At 41.8% G+C, this 17,447-nt stretch overlaps 1 protein-coding gene across 1 annotated transcript in view; it reads right to left on the bottom strand.

The window, feature by feature from the left end:
• Gucy1a1 (guanylate cyclase 1 soluble subunit alpha 1) overlaps window positions 1–16,182 on the bottom strand; it is a 56,117-nt gene extending 39,935 nt beyond the window's left edge. Inside the window, exon 1 of the mRNA XM_038348069.1 lies at window positions 16,013–16,182. The gene's annotated coding sequence lies outside the window, so the exon portion shown is untranslated. The remainder of the gene's footprint in view (window positions 1–16,012) is intronic.
• Window positions 16,183–17,447: the final 1,265 nt, after the last annotated feature.

Raw genomic sequence — 17,447 nt, 5'->3', positions numbered from 1 at the left:
GGGCACATGAAGAAAGTAATTTTAAAAGTTCCCATACACCTTTTTTGTTTTACTATTATCTGTAGTCTTTAAGTTTTGGGAAACTAAAATCTTACCTCAAACAAAGGTTTCTGAACTCCACTAAGATCTCTAGTTGCCAAAGCAGTCAATGGCAGCCATGAAACACCCTCCCCCATTTCATGGCTCATCATCTGGGGAACATGGCGCATGCTCCCTATCGCTCAACGCTTTTGAAAAGCTCCTCGAACAGTTTCCTTCGTTACTGAACATTCAATGAGTACAACTGTCATTGGCACACATAGCAATCTTAAACTGTCAACTCGAAACAATATACAGAAGAAAACACCAGCAATAAAAATTATAAAACACAAATAACATTAAGCTAGATCAGAGCCTACAAGTTACACTACCTCTGAGGAACAGGGTTGGACACAGGTTGTTATGCATTCATTTATAATTCAGTCAAAATTCAGCGATTGTGAAAGAGTAATTTTCTTTTATATTCCTAAAAGGCTAACGTGAATAGTGCACCCTCACACTAACTTCCTTGAAGGGCCATCATAAAGGCAGAGTGGGCGAGAAATAGCTTATGGACAATGTATAGAAGAAACATCACTTTCAGGCAGCGACCAACGGGATAAGTAAAAAGTCATCTAGGAACAGGCAGAATGTGAATATCAGTTCGGAGGTAACCAGGTTTAGACACAAAGACATCGGCAAAGGACCACAGAAGAACTGCCCAGTGAAGGCAGCGATGAAGGAAACTGTGGGAAAGAAGCAGGAAAGACGGCTGCTCGAGATAACGGGGAATTAAACTGTGCATGAGATGGCAGCTAAGGAGCTTTGAGGACCACAGTGGCTCTGGGGCTCTGTCCAAAGAGATAACAAGAACATTAATAGTAAGGGGTAACAGAAGGAACTCAAGAGATCCTAACGGCTGGGGAACTGTCTTTCTGTTTATGTGGCTCTTGATTGTTAGAAGTGCATTTGAATACGGAAGGCTTTCCTTCAAAAGGAACAGACTGGAGACTTTACCCTGTGGCCCTCCCCCAAAGGAAGTTAGCGAAAGTAGAACTTTAACTCAAGGTCCAAATGGGGCATACAGAGAAACAAAAACAGCTAAATTTAGGCTCTGGGACTTTGGGTGTTTAAGGATTAAAGAGAAATGTTATGATTAAGTCATAAAAGTTGCAATAAGCAAAGCATGATGGGAACAAACAAAAAGGGAGACATGTTCGAAAAGAGATGGGTGGGGCAAGAGAACAAGGAGTTTGAGGGCATTGTTAGCATTTCAGATTGGAAAGGAATGCACAAGACTGATACCATAAAGTTGAGTATTCATAGTGGGGTGGACTGAAAGGAAGGGAGGAATTAAATGAGCACACTGGTACCATAACTAAGGGCAGCCTCCTGTGAGTACTTAATTGACAAACACACGTTCAAAAGAAAATATTCTCAGTATAGTAAGTCTCTTTTTTTTGTCCACAGTCATCATAAATGAGAACAATCACTATACCGTAACCTTCAACAATCTATGTAAAGCCATTAATTCTGGCCAAGTTGAGGAAAGTCACAAGACACCCTCAACTCCAAATTTAACAATGAACACTAACACAGAAGATTTCCTCACCATTATCAACAGAAGAGTGACTTCTTCAGCAAAGGAAGAATGACTGCTCTCACCGTGTCTACCCATCAATACCGGGACACCAGTGCCATTGCGCTCCACTAAGAAGAAACTTGACAGAGAAAGGATGTCTGGACTTTATGTGCACAGAGAATTGTTTGTGGATAAGTTCAGAAGTGATCCGTGAAGCAAACATGAACCAAGAAGAAAATGTGGAGGGAGTTCAGGTCACAAGGGTAATATAGAAAAGCCCATTGTAACTTTAATCGTAAGAGTAAGAATTGGGAAATGGCTTGAAATATCAAAGGTTTTGTACAATGCATCTGTATGCTGCTGCTGGTCAAATAGTACCGTTACACTAGCTTGACATTTTTATAAAATTTTTAAGTACTCCCTACAACATGATGTATCTTTTCAAATTTTACATGTTTATTCAAGAGAAATATAAACACATGTTCAAATATAGATTAGTGTGTAAACGTTCATACCAGCTTTACTGGTATTTGTGGATAAGCCCTCTCTCCATCCCTTCAGTTTCATTTGTAAGAACCAAAAATTGAAAGCACTTCTAATGTCATCACTGCATAAATAAAATATTATGCAGCCAGCCACCCATGAATGGGGATATTACTCAGAGGATGTGCACTGGACCAAACAGGCAGATTTCAGAATCATCACTGTGAGTGAGTGAGACCACACACAAGAGGACAAACTGTGAAGTAATTTTTATATAAAACATGGAAACTAAAACAAATCCTACAAAAACCCAAGGCAGAATTCCAGCTGCCTGGAGATGAAGGAGATGGGGAGATGGAAGGAAGAAGGACCCAAGGACGTTTCCAAGGAGCTCAAAGGGTCTATTATCTTGTTTTCAGCCATTGCTTTCCAGATATACCTGGCCATAGGTGTGCAGTTCATTGTATATTATTTTTGCATGACTGAGCTGCTTACAACAATAACAACTCCCAGGACTTAAGAAACCTGTGTTCTACTTCCTATGCCCTAGCCCCTCACAGCAACCTCCTGCCACACCCCGTCCCCATCAAGGTACCAGGAAAGAGCCAGCATGTGAGTGAGCTCTGTAGACTACAGCTTCTCATGCCAGATACTTGCAGCTGCCTGGCCAACACTTATTTTGCTGATGATACTTTGGTCCTAGCCTTCTGTAGCTACAGAGAAGTTTTCCAGAGGCTATGACTTGTGAGGATGATATTATTCTAACGGAATTTATGGCTGTGCTAAATTTTCCAAACTAGTTCTAGTATCTGCATTCGAGACTGGTACAGTTCATCCTCAGAGGATGTACACAAGACCAAATAGACAGATTTCAGAATCACTATTGTGAGTGAATGAGATCATGCACATGAGAGGACAAACTGTAAAAACATTATTTCTAACCTTCTCAACTATGTTTTTTATATTCTTTAATCTCTTAACACTCTAATGAATGCTTACTAATATCCTTGAATTAACATGAACATTTTGGAGCCCTACATTTCGGAACCCTACATTTCTCTTATACTTACAGGAGGCAACTGCACATTATGGTTTGGTGGAATAATCAGATCATTTTAACATGTATAAACTTACGGTTTTTTTACTTAAAATATTACATTCATATTTACTTATATCTAAAGGAAATCTATTTGTGTATTCCTTACAATGAAGGCTGCACATTTGACTTAGAAGGAAGAGACTAAAAATGCCCTCAGTCTGCAGCTGTAGGACCTCCATCTGCCGTGACTGATGGATTCAGAACACTTAAGATTCCTCATGAGACAGCCCTGACATAATTAATGAATGCAGCTCTTTGGCACTGAGGAATGAGCTGTGCTTGCCATGTGTAATGTCTGCAACTCCGAGTATATCTGTGGTTTCTAGTAGACCAGCATGCTACATGACAGTGACGTGTGACATTATGCAAATCGGATGGCTCAGAAAACATGACAGAGCTTAGGTTAATGAGATCTTTATGGCCCACGATGCACAATAGCTTTTAGAAAATTGTCACATCTTAATTGCAGTGTCAGACCAGAAATAGCCACAAAGTATGATACTACACACTAAAATACTCTTCAGATACATCTGTGTAATGCTCATTCGTCATGTAATGCCAAAATCCTTCATTTGTTCAATGATAAAATATATGCATTTTATTTCAAATCATCCTATTGCATGATTGTGGATTCCTTTCCCAAGTCAATAGTTACTGTTTAGGAATTGTATGCTATATGTTTATATGTCACTAATCTTGTGAGTGACCCTACTAAGTCTGTTAAGTGCCACATTAACTCATTGTCTGTGATTGAATCATCTTTACAAATAGTGATTCTTTCCATTTTTTCTTTTTGTTTCTTTTTTAATTGATTTTTATTGAGCTCTACATTTTTCTCTGCTCCCCTCCCTGTCTTTTCCCTCCCCTTTAACCCTCCCCCAAGGTCCCCATGCTCCCAATTTACTCAGGAGATCTTGTCTTTTTCTATTTCCCATGTAGATTAGATCCATGTATGTCTCTCATAGGGTCCTCATTTTTGTTTTAGTTCTCTGTAATTATGAATTGTAGGCTGGTTTTCTTTGCTTTAGGTTTAAAAACCACTTATGAGTGAGTACATTGATAATTGTTTTTTTGTATCTGGGTTAACTTGCTCAAAATGATGTTTTCTAGGATGGAGATTCTTTCCCTTTTAAAGCCAGCATTCCCTCAATGCTCCATCATGTCTTCCTTTCTTCAGGACCTTTCCTTGATACTATCTCTACCTATTCTTCCCTTAGAATCTCCCATCAATTCATCCGCTCATACATTCTTCCATTATTATCCACCTGTTCATTCATTCACAGATCCCCAACAATAAGTCTGTTACAGTTACATTCTAGAGGCTGTAGTTTTAGAGATTTAGAGCAGAGCCCAACTCCATACCCTTAAAGCAAAGATTGTATGTGGAGATCAGGGTCACATGAGTTCATTTCAAGGTGAACTAATGTGATGTGACAGCTTGGGATGGTGGATTCAGAAGCTTGCATTGAAACCTGTGTGACATGGGCGTTCTTTTTCTGAAAACATACGCAAGCAGAGCTTTGTAAGACAAATAGGAAACAGGAGCAGAGAACTCAAGAAAGAATTTTCCAGGATAAAACATAAGTGTGCCAAATACAAAGACACAGGAAGAAGGAATGTGATAATAACCCGCAGCGGAGGCAGTTGGTTGATTTCCCTGGAGGGAGGGGAAGAAAAGGCAAAGCTTCAGTGGGAGGAGTGTGACTGACCTGTTGCCAGCCTGAACTTTTAAACAGGTGGACTTGAACGCCCTTTAAAAAATGGTTCTAAGTGCACAGCACACCATAAAAACTACCGAGATTTGGGTTCACTGAACCAAGCGTCATTTATCAAAGAGGGTTAATGCAATCATAGCCACATAAAAATGTACTGTGGAACACTGGACTGGCAACCAACAGCTAGTAATCTCTGCTATAAAATGAATCACCACTGGTCATACAACAGAAACAGTTAAGCTGGTTTAATCTGGCTTGATTTAGATAATCAAAGCTCCAAACTGCTGGTGAAGAAAAATGTCCCAACCATTGCTACTAACGAAGAAAACTGATAAGCAAACCAAAGTGAATCTACTTTCTTCTGACCCCCTTCCTACTGTGTGTGCACCATGTTGCTGCCCAGCACACCCCATGTGGGCCTGCCGTTCTTACCCATGCCACACATGCGGTGGCTTCTTTCTTTCCTTAACTTTGCATTAACTTTAACAGTCTCTGCCCCATATGCCATGCTCTTGGTTGAAGGCAGTCCACAATCTAATAAAAGGCACTTTTGGTAATAGACAAGCAATGTTATACTGGATAAAAGCTTTTCTGTGGAAGCCTAGAGGTCAAATGAAAAAGATCACATCAATCCTAAGAAACTTAAGGCTTAGGGCAGGACCCAAGGGGACAGAAATGTGGGTAAAGGTTAAACAAGGAATACCCCCCTATATGTATAGCCTTGCTCTTGGCTATGCCAACAAATGAGCCGAAGGTGGTAAGAGGTGTAAGTCAAAATGGGCTCATAGCTATGGCAGAGGAGAAAAGGGGGAAGAAGATGCAGCAACCTCAGTTAGAATAATTTGCTTTTCAAGCAGGTAACAAACTTTATCAGGAAATACCTCTAGTCCCTTCCAAACACTGCAGAATGTCTAGCATAAGGCAACACAGTGATGACATAAGAATTACTCCAAACCTGTACAACAGAAAAACACTCAGAAATTGATGTTGGGGCACATTCAATTATTACTTAGGGTACAACTGGAAGAGGAGTAGTGTCAACCATGATTAGTGACTGGCTTTGAAACATTTGAAGATGTGGAATTTTACCTCAATTTTCACCCAAAATCTCATCCTATGCTAATCACAATTACAAACATATACAGCCACTCCAGTGTAAATATACCTGATTTTAAGTCAGCTAAAAAGAAATTTCCTGTCTCTTAGGAAGCCAAGACATGAGAATGGTGAATTCAAGCCAGAACAGAGTGAATTGGAGGCTAGCTTGGGCAATGTAGTGATGTAATGTCTCAAACAAGAACAGTACAAAAAGAACATCATGTAGGAAGATTAAATCTCAGCATCTCCAGTGTTAATCTTTTTACTAAGCCTATCCAAACCTCCTTCCATGTCACATATGCAACCTTCTAAATAATTCATCCATGCTTGACACTGTCGTGAAGTTTATAATAACAACTGCACAGTTTAACACATCACCTCTGCAAGTGCAATATTGAAAACACTTCTCCAGTGCTTTGCTAACTCAGTGCTTAAATCCCCTTTTGATTGGTTTGATTTGCCTGAGTGATGTCTCAGATCTTAGAAAGCACAAATAGTATCAAACTAAATTTATTCAGGCTATATTTACATACATATCTATGATAACCTTTAGTTTCTAAATTAAACACAACAAGAGATAGGAAACAATATATTAATATCTGTAATAATGCATTGTCATAAAAGTTATAGAAAACTTAGGAATTATTTATTTCTGGAATGGTCTATATAATATTTTCAGACCACTGTTAGCGGCAGGTAAATGAAAGCATAAGAATCAAAACCATAGATAGGAAGATTGTTGTAACATACATGAATCACGTTCATTCAATTGCTTATAAGAAAGCAGATCTCAGTTTGCAGTGTGATGATTGACAGCTGAGACTCTGCAGCTAACAATTTGTATGTGTGAGAGTGCAAGCATGTGTGTATGAGTTTGTGTGTATGAATGTGTGTGAGCGTGTATGAGTGTGTGAGTGTGAGTATGTGTGAATGTGCATGAGTGTGTGAATATGTGTGTGTTGGTGTGTGTGTGAGTATGAGTTTAGGTGTGTATGAATGTGTGCATGTGTGCTTGAGTGTGTGCATGAGTGTGTGTGTGTGTGAGTGTGTGTGTGTGTAGACTAGGAAAATAACCATCCTTAACAAAAACACCCAGAATCTAAGTAATTTTTTTAATATTATGAAGACACATAAAATCATGCAATGCTTGAATGCTTGTATCCCCACCATAAGTCACAGCTTAGTCCCAGCGTGATGGTATGCTGACTTGGAGATCTTTGTAATCCTTCATGAACAGCAGCCTCCCCATCTATGACCATCTCTTACAATACTGCAAGTGTACTAGAATACAACTTAATGATCTCAGACAATTTCATGGTTAAGTCCTCAAACTTTGAACTCTGAATGACTAGAATTGATTTATGAATATCTATTTAAAACTGGTGTGTATACCTTACAGCCATCCCCCAACTTGAAAAGCATTAACACAGCTCCACATTACCTAACGAAGCCAAGACTCTGCCTAACATCCTGGCCTTATGACCTTATCCCTTCTTATCTTCAACGCCTTGCACAAAAGTACAAGGCCACACCATGACACACATTTTCTAGGTATTTATGAGATGGTCAGCCCTTCTCCTAGGTGTCCATGAACAGAATGAATATTTAGACTAACATCCCCCAACCCAAAAAACACACTAACGGGGGAAAGAGGACTCCAAACACAGTTATCATACAGTATGAGAATGTAGAGGGAATGTGTAGGGTATTGTGCAAATGGGTATCAAGACACTCGGTTCAGAACTGGAAGAACAGGAGAGCTGAATCTACAGTTTAAAGAATAAGTCAGCCTTGGTCTTCCAACATAGGAACAAGAAGAGTAAACACCAGGGCAGTCATTACTAAGGAAGAGACCACACAGGGAAGTGGCACACACTGTAGCTAATCTAAAGACTGAGGCACAACCTGGGGCTAGGCCAGTCAGAGTAAGACCTTGTTTCAAAACCAAAACCAGAACTGTGACTTGCAAAATGCCCATGCTCTGCCCCCTCCCCATTACCTGCCTGCTCCCTTCATAACCTGCAAGACAACCTTGTAAGAGGATCAAGTCAATGAGAACCCTGAGACAGAAAGAAGGCTCTGGGATCGTGTTAAGGCTCCTTTCAGTTCATCGTTCTGCAGTTCCTTGGATAAGCTCAATACTGATGAGATGTCCTTTTGCCTTGTTCCCTGCTGGCACACTGTCCCCACTACTCTGATACATAAACCATGTGCATCCTGTGGAACCCAATACACTGGCCTCATCTCGGGCTGTTTCTGGAAATAGTTTCTCAGGTTTTCCACCTCAGGACCGCCTGCCTTCTCAGTTCTTTAGAATCTATTAAAACTGCCACATGCATATCAAGCTGCTCGTTAAGGGTTGACATGTATAATTTGGAGACTATTTCTTGCTTTTGCTAGCTGCCATGTGCAGACTTTAAATTCCATCTAATCAAAGGCTGTGTCATCAACTTGGTTGTGTCTCCTCGGTGACAAGCATAATCCGTAATAAACTTTATTGAGAGAAGAACAAAAGAGCGGCTGGTCCTCCAAGAAGGGCACCATAAATTACAAAGCGTGAAACAAAACCGGAGTCTTTAAAGCCTACCATCACAAAAATGTCTTTTGATTTCTGTTACTGATGGGTAGATAAAGCAGTAATGATGGCATTTTTATTGGATGTGGGAAAAGCATTCTGCCTTTAAGAAGACAGAGAAGGGCAAATGGTGCAATCTCCTCAGACAGTCTGTGCGACTCTCGGCTCAGTGGCACTGCTGTTCCTACCCCATCAGTAATATTGAGACAAAACGTAGACTAAGAAATACGTGGTCAGGATATACAATGCCATAAAACCTTCTAGATGAGTTCAAGACTGGCCAAAGGGAGAACTCGCACTGCAGAAGTACCCACAGGATTTGTGGATAAGATGATGGAATTGTCCACACAGATTTTTTTTCAAAGTACAATGATGCTGAGCTTCTGTAGTGCAGCTGTGAGCACAGCGCTCAGGAGGCTGAGGCAGGGGGATCATGAGCTCTAGGTTACCCTGGGCTATGTGGGAAGATCATGTATCAATATAGAAAGTGAAAGGAAGGAAGGGAAAGAAGAGAAGGGGAAAGAAGCAGAAGGAAACAAAAGAGAAGCACCGTGTTAGCAGAGAACAAGAAATACAGCCAGTGGCTCAGTTTGCGAAATAAAGTGCATTCCACTGACACGCACCAAAAAAAAAAAAAAAAAAAAAAACACTTGATAGTAATAGCAGGCACAGATCCAAAAACATTCTTTAAAATGTGCTACTTAAGTATTGAACATATGATGTGTTGTTAACAGGTCATTGTCTATGAGCCCAGCATGACTGTTTTTGGGTTTTGATATTTACTTAATGTCAGTTCTGAAGAAAGTGGAAAAATATTCAGTCAGGGGTCTGACCAGATCTGTCTGTCCCAGTAAACTCTTGAATCAAACAAAGAATGTAAACTCCAAGAAAAGAAAGGCATGAGCATTCATAACCTGCAGGACAGCCTTGTAAGAGGATCAATTCAATGAACCATACTGATAAAATCTGTTAACGCCTCTATGGTGAGAAATGTTTGATCTATATTTTCAAATTTAAATCCAAAGAAAGTCTGACCTTCTGTAACAATAACATAAAAACAAAGGTTAAATATAACTGTAGAAGGCATATTTTGTAGCTCCTAAATTAATCAGGTGTGCTAACACCCAGCTCTAACACAAGCCCTATTCAGAAGCAGGAAGATTGCAAGCTCAAGGACCACTGGGAATACATACTGAATCCAAATCAGGCAGCCAAAAGCAAACTTAGGGGAAAGTAATATATTTGTAGAAGAATGTGCAAAAGATAAGTGGCATTCAACACTGTAGGAAGAATACAAAATAAAGGAGAGAGATAACAAAGGAAAGAAAAGAGAAGGGGAGAAAGGAAAGGAAAGAGAAAGGGAGAGAGGGAAAGAGACTTACAATGCAGCATCCAGTAGAAATGAACCAGTACATCTGAGCGCATCATGACAGTCTTCACATATGTATGCTCAGCTATGAGATTTACATTTTATGGAAAACCAGCTTATGCAAAAGAAAAAATTCTCAGGAGCGAAGAGTTTCTCATCTCCTACCACTATGAATGAATAAAAACCACTGATCATCTTAGAAATTATAAGAGCTGTTACATGTAAAAAAAATTACTCAAAGGGCAAAAGTAAAAATACATTCAAAACAAAATAGTGTGTCATTTGATTCAAGATAGGGGCTTTTATGTTCAAAACTGGTCTCCTAAAGAAAGACCAACTCAAAGTAGCCTACAAAAATTTGTCTCAATCCTTCTAACTGAAATTAGCCAATATAATCACTTGCTAAGAATAAAGACTCAGGGTAGGCTTGAATAGACCAAGAAAACGGATAAAATTCTAGAATATTTGCTACAGATAATTGGTACAGAATAAATCAAGAAGAAAAGATAGCTTCACAACCCTGTCAACATCTAAAAAAAAAAAAACCATTGATGCCTATTAAGTATCCATTGTTCTGAAGGTAGAGCAGGTGAGTTGGTGGTCACACCAAAGAGGCGATGGAGTTAGTCTTCTAGTTAAATTCATCCCAAGAAAGGCTTTAAGACAGATATTCCAAGGAAGCTGACAGAGTCTGTTGGATCTTTTGGAAAAGATTTGGGAGTTGAACAGAGTTGAAATTCGAGTCTAAAATGAGTTGGTTAAAAATAGAAAACTGTTAGAAAAGGAGAAACAAAATGGAGAGAAAGATATTAAGTAGTTATAAGTTAGTAAAGTATTTATTTGGGAGGACAGGAGAATTTTCTCAAAGCCTATGGGTTTTTCAGTTTTTTAGTAGAGGCTCAAAGTGACGAGAACCAAAGGACACTGTGTATTTGATGGTTCTTTAGAGAGTCGAGCAGGTTAAGGTCAAAGCTGAAAATAGACCAATCACATTAGTAGATGTTGAAGGAAGGCCTGACCACACATGAAGCCTGGAAGGTCCTTAGCGGAGCCTCTGTTGGTCTGGATTGGAGGGGGGTGGGGGATGTTCAGAAGGTCAGTGGGTGCTGACAATTGAGACGAGTACCAAGCGTAACGGATGGAAGTGCAGTTGGTGACAGAAATGCCACATCAGGTGATTCTAACAGGATGAAAAGCCTGTATAAACACGCAGAAGGACATCAGCATGGCCATGCTTGTAACAGTCCACAGGCATGCTCCCAAAACACACACTGGGCTTTGCATGGTGTTCATAAATATTATCACCCATGGCATCAGACACAAAATGTCTTAGTAACTCACTACACACCTACTGTGTGGCCTGCACGGCTTTGTGAATCATGTGGCAGAGAACTGAGATTGGCCAGAGATGCAGACATTGAAACAGATACCTTCCACATCGTGTGGCAAGGTGGAAAGGTGGCCATAGGGTTAATGTGGGAGTTTTTCTAGCTTCCTTTCAGTCACCATCTCCCAATTGACTTCTTGCTGATCCTCACTACGTGGGAGTAGCCGGTATGTGAGTTAGATTGGCTTCCATTGCACAAAAAGAAAGGCTTGCTTTAATAAAAGATTAATACTACCTGGAAAGCACGCTGGGCCAGGAACTTTAGTAACCACAGGCACCAACAGCCACACTTCTGTGGCAAAAAATAAAATCATGCCCCAGAGCCTCTGCAGTTGTAATAAGCATTATTCTCTCATGGTACACTGAAGGTGCCTGTGGCCCCAATCTCCTCTCACCTATCCTCCAAAACAACTTTTTTTTTTTTTTTTTCTGTAAGCTCTCTTGACTAGAGGAAGTGGACACCTACTGGCCTAGATATATGAAATAAGTAAAGTATTTCAGAATGATTCTGAAGAAAGTAGAACAAGAGAGCTCATGAGATGGTTCAGTAGGTAAGGGTTCTTTACAACTGAGGGGCAGAGTTTAACCCCCAAGACAGGCACATTCAGAGGTAAGCATGTGCGGAAAACTGTCGTCTGACTTCCACATGGATGCTGTGGTCTGTGCATACCCATACATGCACACATACACATATGCACAGACACACACCCACAGAGTGAGTGAGTGAAATTAGATATATAGTAAAGAAAATGAGTCATCAGAAACAAGATGGACAAGAAGGCACCCTGCTTCCAAGAAGTCGACTCCTTCAAAGACACTGAACCACTAAAGCATTTGAGATTGTTGGAAGCTCTTGTGCCAGGGTAAAGATGGTGACAGCTAAGGAAACTGCCACCCAGGGGATAGATCTAGATGGCCCAGAAAGGACAACCACAGTCATTATGAATTCTTGGGAAAGAGACAGTTCCTTCTGCAAGTGTGCAGAAACGTGATCAACGGGATGCCTAAGGAAAGTCTCTTGGGTAAATAGTTCTAATCAAGTAGCATAAAAATAGTTCCTTAAAAGTTGAATATCCTCTTAAAGCAAACAACGAAAGTCGACGACTTCCCTGTGAATCTGACATCGAAAGTAATTCCAACACGCTACATCCTACCATTCCCCCACCAGCAACAATAACAGATTTTAACTTGTTTGTCTAAATATTACTCTGCTTTTCAGTTCCTCTCACTTAAAGAGACTCGTTCTTAAAGATAATTTGGTGTTTATTAAAGATTCACTAGAGACGAGAAACATATCAAGCTTGTTAAAATAACTTCTAAACAAAATCGATACTGTCCCCTCTCCCATATACACACTAGTGCCAGTAAATAAGAGGACTGGTGTTTCTTTCACTGTTTCCGACACAATCCAATGTTACATGATTTTAATTGTTCAGTAGAATAGTTTTTTTTTAAGTCTGAAGATATCTCTGACAAATTATTGAAAATTTAATGCTCTTGGTATTCTACTGATACATTACTCATAACAGCATAATTTTAGTGTCGTTACTTAAGCTTGCAATGGCGTCAACAAATTAAGACAACTTTCCAGAATGTCTTGAGACAAGGTTATCTAATAAGCCATAGTTATGAAACACCAGCACTAAATATTATGAATTCTTTCCTATTGCTGGATATAAATCATAACTTCACATTTCCTCCCTTGTTCTCAAATGGAAGAAGATAATCATATATTATGCCTGAACATGTAGAATGGGGTCTCTCTGGAGCTGTTTACATGCCATGGGACACCATATGAAGCAGAATTACTTTGTATTTCAGGTTGATTTCGACAAGAGAATTGTGTTTTATTTTCTGTACTAACTGGAGAGATCTAACAGTGCAAGAAGAAACACAATGCAGCCATCTATGCATCGCAGACTTCTACTAAGTAACTTCCGAAGGACTCATGCTCGCAAGGAAGGCAGTTAATACTGGGCTCACGTCTACTTCATATGAACTTTTCTTCTTTTATTTAGTATACAAAGTAGGGCATATCGTTGTGACATTTTCAAGTATATGCATGATTATACTCTACGTTGTTTGGGTTTGTTCCCCTGCCTTCCCCACCTTGTTTGCTTCTCTTTCCCCAAGATAGTTCCTCCTTGTTTTCATATTGTATGTACCCAGTTGCCCTTCTTTGTCCCCATCTCTCCTGTCTTTGGCTCACTTCCCCCCTTCTCATAGTTCTTTCATATTCAGAGTTTTATATATATATAAATGACTCTAGATTTTATATATGAGAAAAATGCCCTTTGTTTGTTTGGTTTCTCTGTGAATGGTGTCCAGTTCCATCCATTCCCCTGCAAATGTCAAAATCCGATTCCTATGTAAAGAGGAATAAATGTGTATATATCCATCACGGGTATTTCCACATTGTCTTTATCCATTCATTGGCTGCTGGGCATTAGGCTGGTTCCATATCTTGGCTATTGTACCAAATATCTCTGTTGTGTGCTGATACAAAATCTTCCCTGTATATACCTGAGTTTACATAGCTCAACCAAGTGGTTATTTCTATTTTTAAATATTTTGAGGAGCCGGGCAGTGGTGGCGCACGCCTTTAATCCCGGCACTCCAGAGGCAGAGGCAGGCGGATCTCTGAGTTCGAGGCCAGCCTGGTCTACAAGAGCTAGTTCCAGGACAGGCTCTAGAAACTACAGGGAAACCCTGTCTCGAAAAACCAAAAAAAAAAAAAAAAAAAAAAAAAAAAAAAAAAAAAAAAAAAAAAAAAAAAAAAAAAAAAATTTGAGGAACCTCCATCCTAATTTCCCTTGCAGCCTCACACATTTGCAGCTCCCCCCAGGTAGTGTATACAGATTCTTCTCCCTCTGACACCTCACGAGCACTTGAACTATTTAACTATTGCAGTTCTACCTGACATTTTCTGCTAGTCTGTGTCTGCACAGGATTCATACAGAGGCTAGGATTTGAACCAGAAACTGTTCAGCTTAACTCTCATCCTCATTTTCCTAATGAGCCGCAAATTTCTCTGTACATCAGAGATCATTCTAGTTCCCTAAAAATGCAACAGCTCAAACACCTGCTTATAATTTCTGAGAGTACAAGACCCCTTACTAGCTGAACAAAAACAACAACCTATAGCTTCAGAACGCTAGACAGTTTCATGACGTCATCCTTTGCCTCGCTTGACCACCAGTGCCCTTCACAATAGAGTACCTGACGCGAACCTTCCTGAAGAAAAACATCACCAGATTAGGAAAAACAACAGATTGCGCATACGTTATGAGGAACAGAGAGACATAATTGCTTATCTTTAAGTGCCTCAACGTGTATGCAACAGGAAGGCGAACGCCAAGCCCAGAGTTAGTCTGAATACAGACAAGAAACATTGTTGGGGGCTGATCCTAAGAAACCACTACAAAAATTGTAATGAAGGTAATTTATGTTCTTTTAAACCTAGCAAGGTTTCAACATGTTGGAAGCCAAAATGCAACCAACTACTCCAGGGAGTGGGCTGAACAACCAACCCTCTGGCTTACATCAGAAGACATAAACTGTTTATCACATTCAGAACGAAGGAACAACGCTGTGAACCCCAGAAAGCAAAAGAAAGGTTCAGGAAACGTGTACCCTAGAACCACGTGACCACAGTGCAAGGCAGTCTGTCACACCAAAGTCACTTAGGGGCAGCTCTGAGAAGCCAGGACAGGCTGTCCACTCAGCTAGGCCCCGGAGACTGTTGTGACGCCCGGCCGGGACACTGCCTTCCCTTCCAGCATGTCACAGTCATAACAAGAGAAAGGCGGGCTAATGAGCAGTCAGGCTTGCTCACTCTGCATGCAAGGCACACTTTGCTGCGGGCTCCAGCAGCGGCTGGAAGTTTGCAGTTTGCATTCTCTGAGGTTTTGAGCTGCTTGTCCACCCTGGGGGAGGAAAGCCCAGATGAAGCCACAAGCTGGAGGCTATAGGTCCCGTTGCTACTGGGTGAGAAAGGCCACACAGTTTCTTAGAGCCGGCGGCCGGGCGTGGAAGGCAGCCGCCCACGCCTGACACATCCCACTGAGGGCCCACAGCGCCAGCCAGAGCTGCTCCCGTAGACACTCCCAATCACGCTCGAGAGTCCCTTCCCTTTTCTCCCCAGCGTGGGAACCGTGATCTTGTTTCCCAGGGCTGGGCAGGATCCCGGGAGGGCGTGGGAAAGGACTGGGCCAGGGCTCCGCAGAGGGCCGCGTGCCCGGTGAGCCCCTGCGAGGGCGCCTCGAGCACTTACTCAGTGGCTTCCAGACCTGGGGACCGAGGTTCGCGACCACCCGCAGCTGCCGAGCACACCCCGCACAGCACAACCGCACAGGATCCCAGACAGAGGGCGGCAGCGCCGGTGGTGGACAGAGAGGTGATGCTGGAGTCGCACCTGTCTGTCCCCGCGCGGGATCCCCGGGGACTCTCACTGCCACGCCGAACACACCCGGCGCACTCTGTCAATCGGCTCCACGGGCGCGGCGGGACCCACGGAACACCCCCAGCGCCCGGTGCCCACGTTACTCGAAACAGTTACTCCTCGCCTTTGTTTCTTCCCGTCATGACCCAAAGGGCTCTCTTATGTCTTTCACGTCTCGGTGACATGCCTCTTCCCTTTCTCCAGCCCCCAAACATTAGAAAAGCAAGTCCGCGGCGCAAACCCACCATGGTGCGGTCACGCGAGGTCAGGACCACCGGGACACCGCGCCGCAGGTGTCCTAGCTCGGCTGACTCCCCAGGCTCTGCACTGCTGTGCTCTTAGTCTTGGGTTCCGACTGGCAGACACTGGAGGAAGACTGCCTGGAAGGCTGCGGTGTGAGAAACCCTCTGCTCTGAGTCCCTCCCACTCCTCCCAGGCTCAGCTGGAGAACTGAGTCCTGCTCCCCGCCCAATCGCCATCCTCCAAACCACTAAAGCCACACACACACACACACACACACACACACACACACACACAGGGAAGGCTACAAGGAAAAGCAAACAAAGGAGAGACTCTAGGAAAAGTTGGCACATTAAAAACAAAACGAAAACATCGTCTCTAGTACAGGCTGGTACAGAGCAACTGTAGTTTCCGTAATCTAAACTTAACTCTTTTGTGGGGGAAGTTTCTCTCTCTTTGGTTGGCTTTAGTGGCCTGGTTCTTAGGTCTGAGGCCAATCTCCTCCTTGCAAAGATAATTTTGTGGTCACTCACAGAAATGTAATTTCTTTTGAGTAAGGTCTTGCCTCACTACACAATTAATTCTATTTGCACACGAATGTGTGCATAGCTGTTCCTGTATTTTTTAAAATCATCGCACACACACCACACACACACACACACACACACACACACACAATCAAATTACTTCTGGTGTCTTCTCAATCCTTCAACTCCAAGAAATCTGAGACAGATAGAATCTGAGTGTCTCTTGACATGTCTGCTTCCTGACTTCGCCACCTGCTTTGATTCCACCGAGGCTCCCAGCTTTGCCTACCACATAGCAAACATCAGAAGAATCGGCATAAAGAAAGGATAGAAGTGGAAAGAAACAGAATTAGCCAGAAATACCAACACAACTATGGGAACCAGGGAAATTTTGGCCCTAAGGTCCAACTAAACCCCACAGCTCCAGTGCTGGTTATGGCTCAGGCTTTGTCATTGTTTTCTTGCTATATCATTCACTTCCCTTACTCCTAAATTAACCGATGATGTTCTCTTAGATAAGTAGAAAAATCTATCCTCAAACTACTTTGAAGTTAAGATCCAAAAAGGATACAAAAATAAACCTCATAATGATTAGGAGCCAGACCTCTTAGTTTTAAAGTAATTAAATTATATGAACGTTCAGAGGAGGAACAAGGCTGTGACAGATAAAATATTTCTGAAGGAAGGTATCAGTATTGACTCTAAGAGTCCCTCGTATTTGGGAAAGGATGGCGGGAGAGACAGCTTGGTGCTAACAGAAGAAACAGAGCAAAGGCCCATGAGTGGGGGGAAGATGGGGCTACGGTGGCAAATAGGACTGACCACACAGGGCAAAAGCTAAAAGTGGGTAAAGGAAGGTGTAGGGGGTACAGAGGGCACAGGAGCGTGTCTCCGCTGGGCTGTGAGGGTCATG

This window comes from Arvicola amphibius, chromosome 11 (assembly GCF_903992535.2).
Source record: "Arvicola amphibius chromosome 11, mArvAmp1.2, whole genome shotgun sequence".
NCBI classification, from domain to species: domain Eukaryota; kingdom Metazoa; phylum Chordata; class Mammalia; order Rodentia; family Cricetidae; genus Arvicola; species Arvicola amphibius.
The sequence above is the reverse complement of the archived record's forward strand: the minus strand, read 5'-3'. Positions and strand labels throughout refer to the sequence as shown.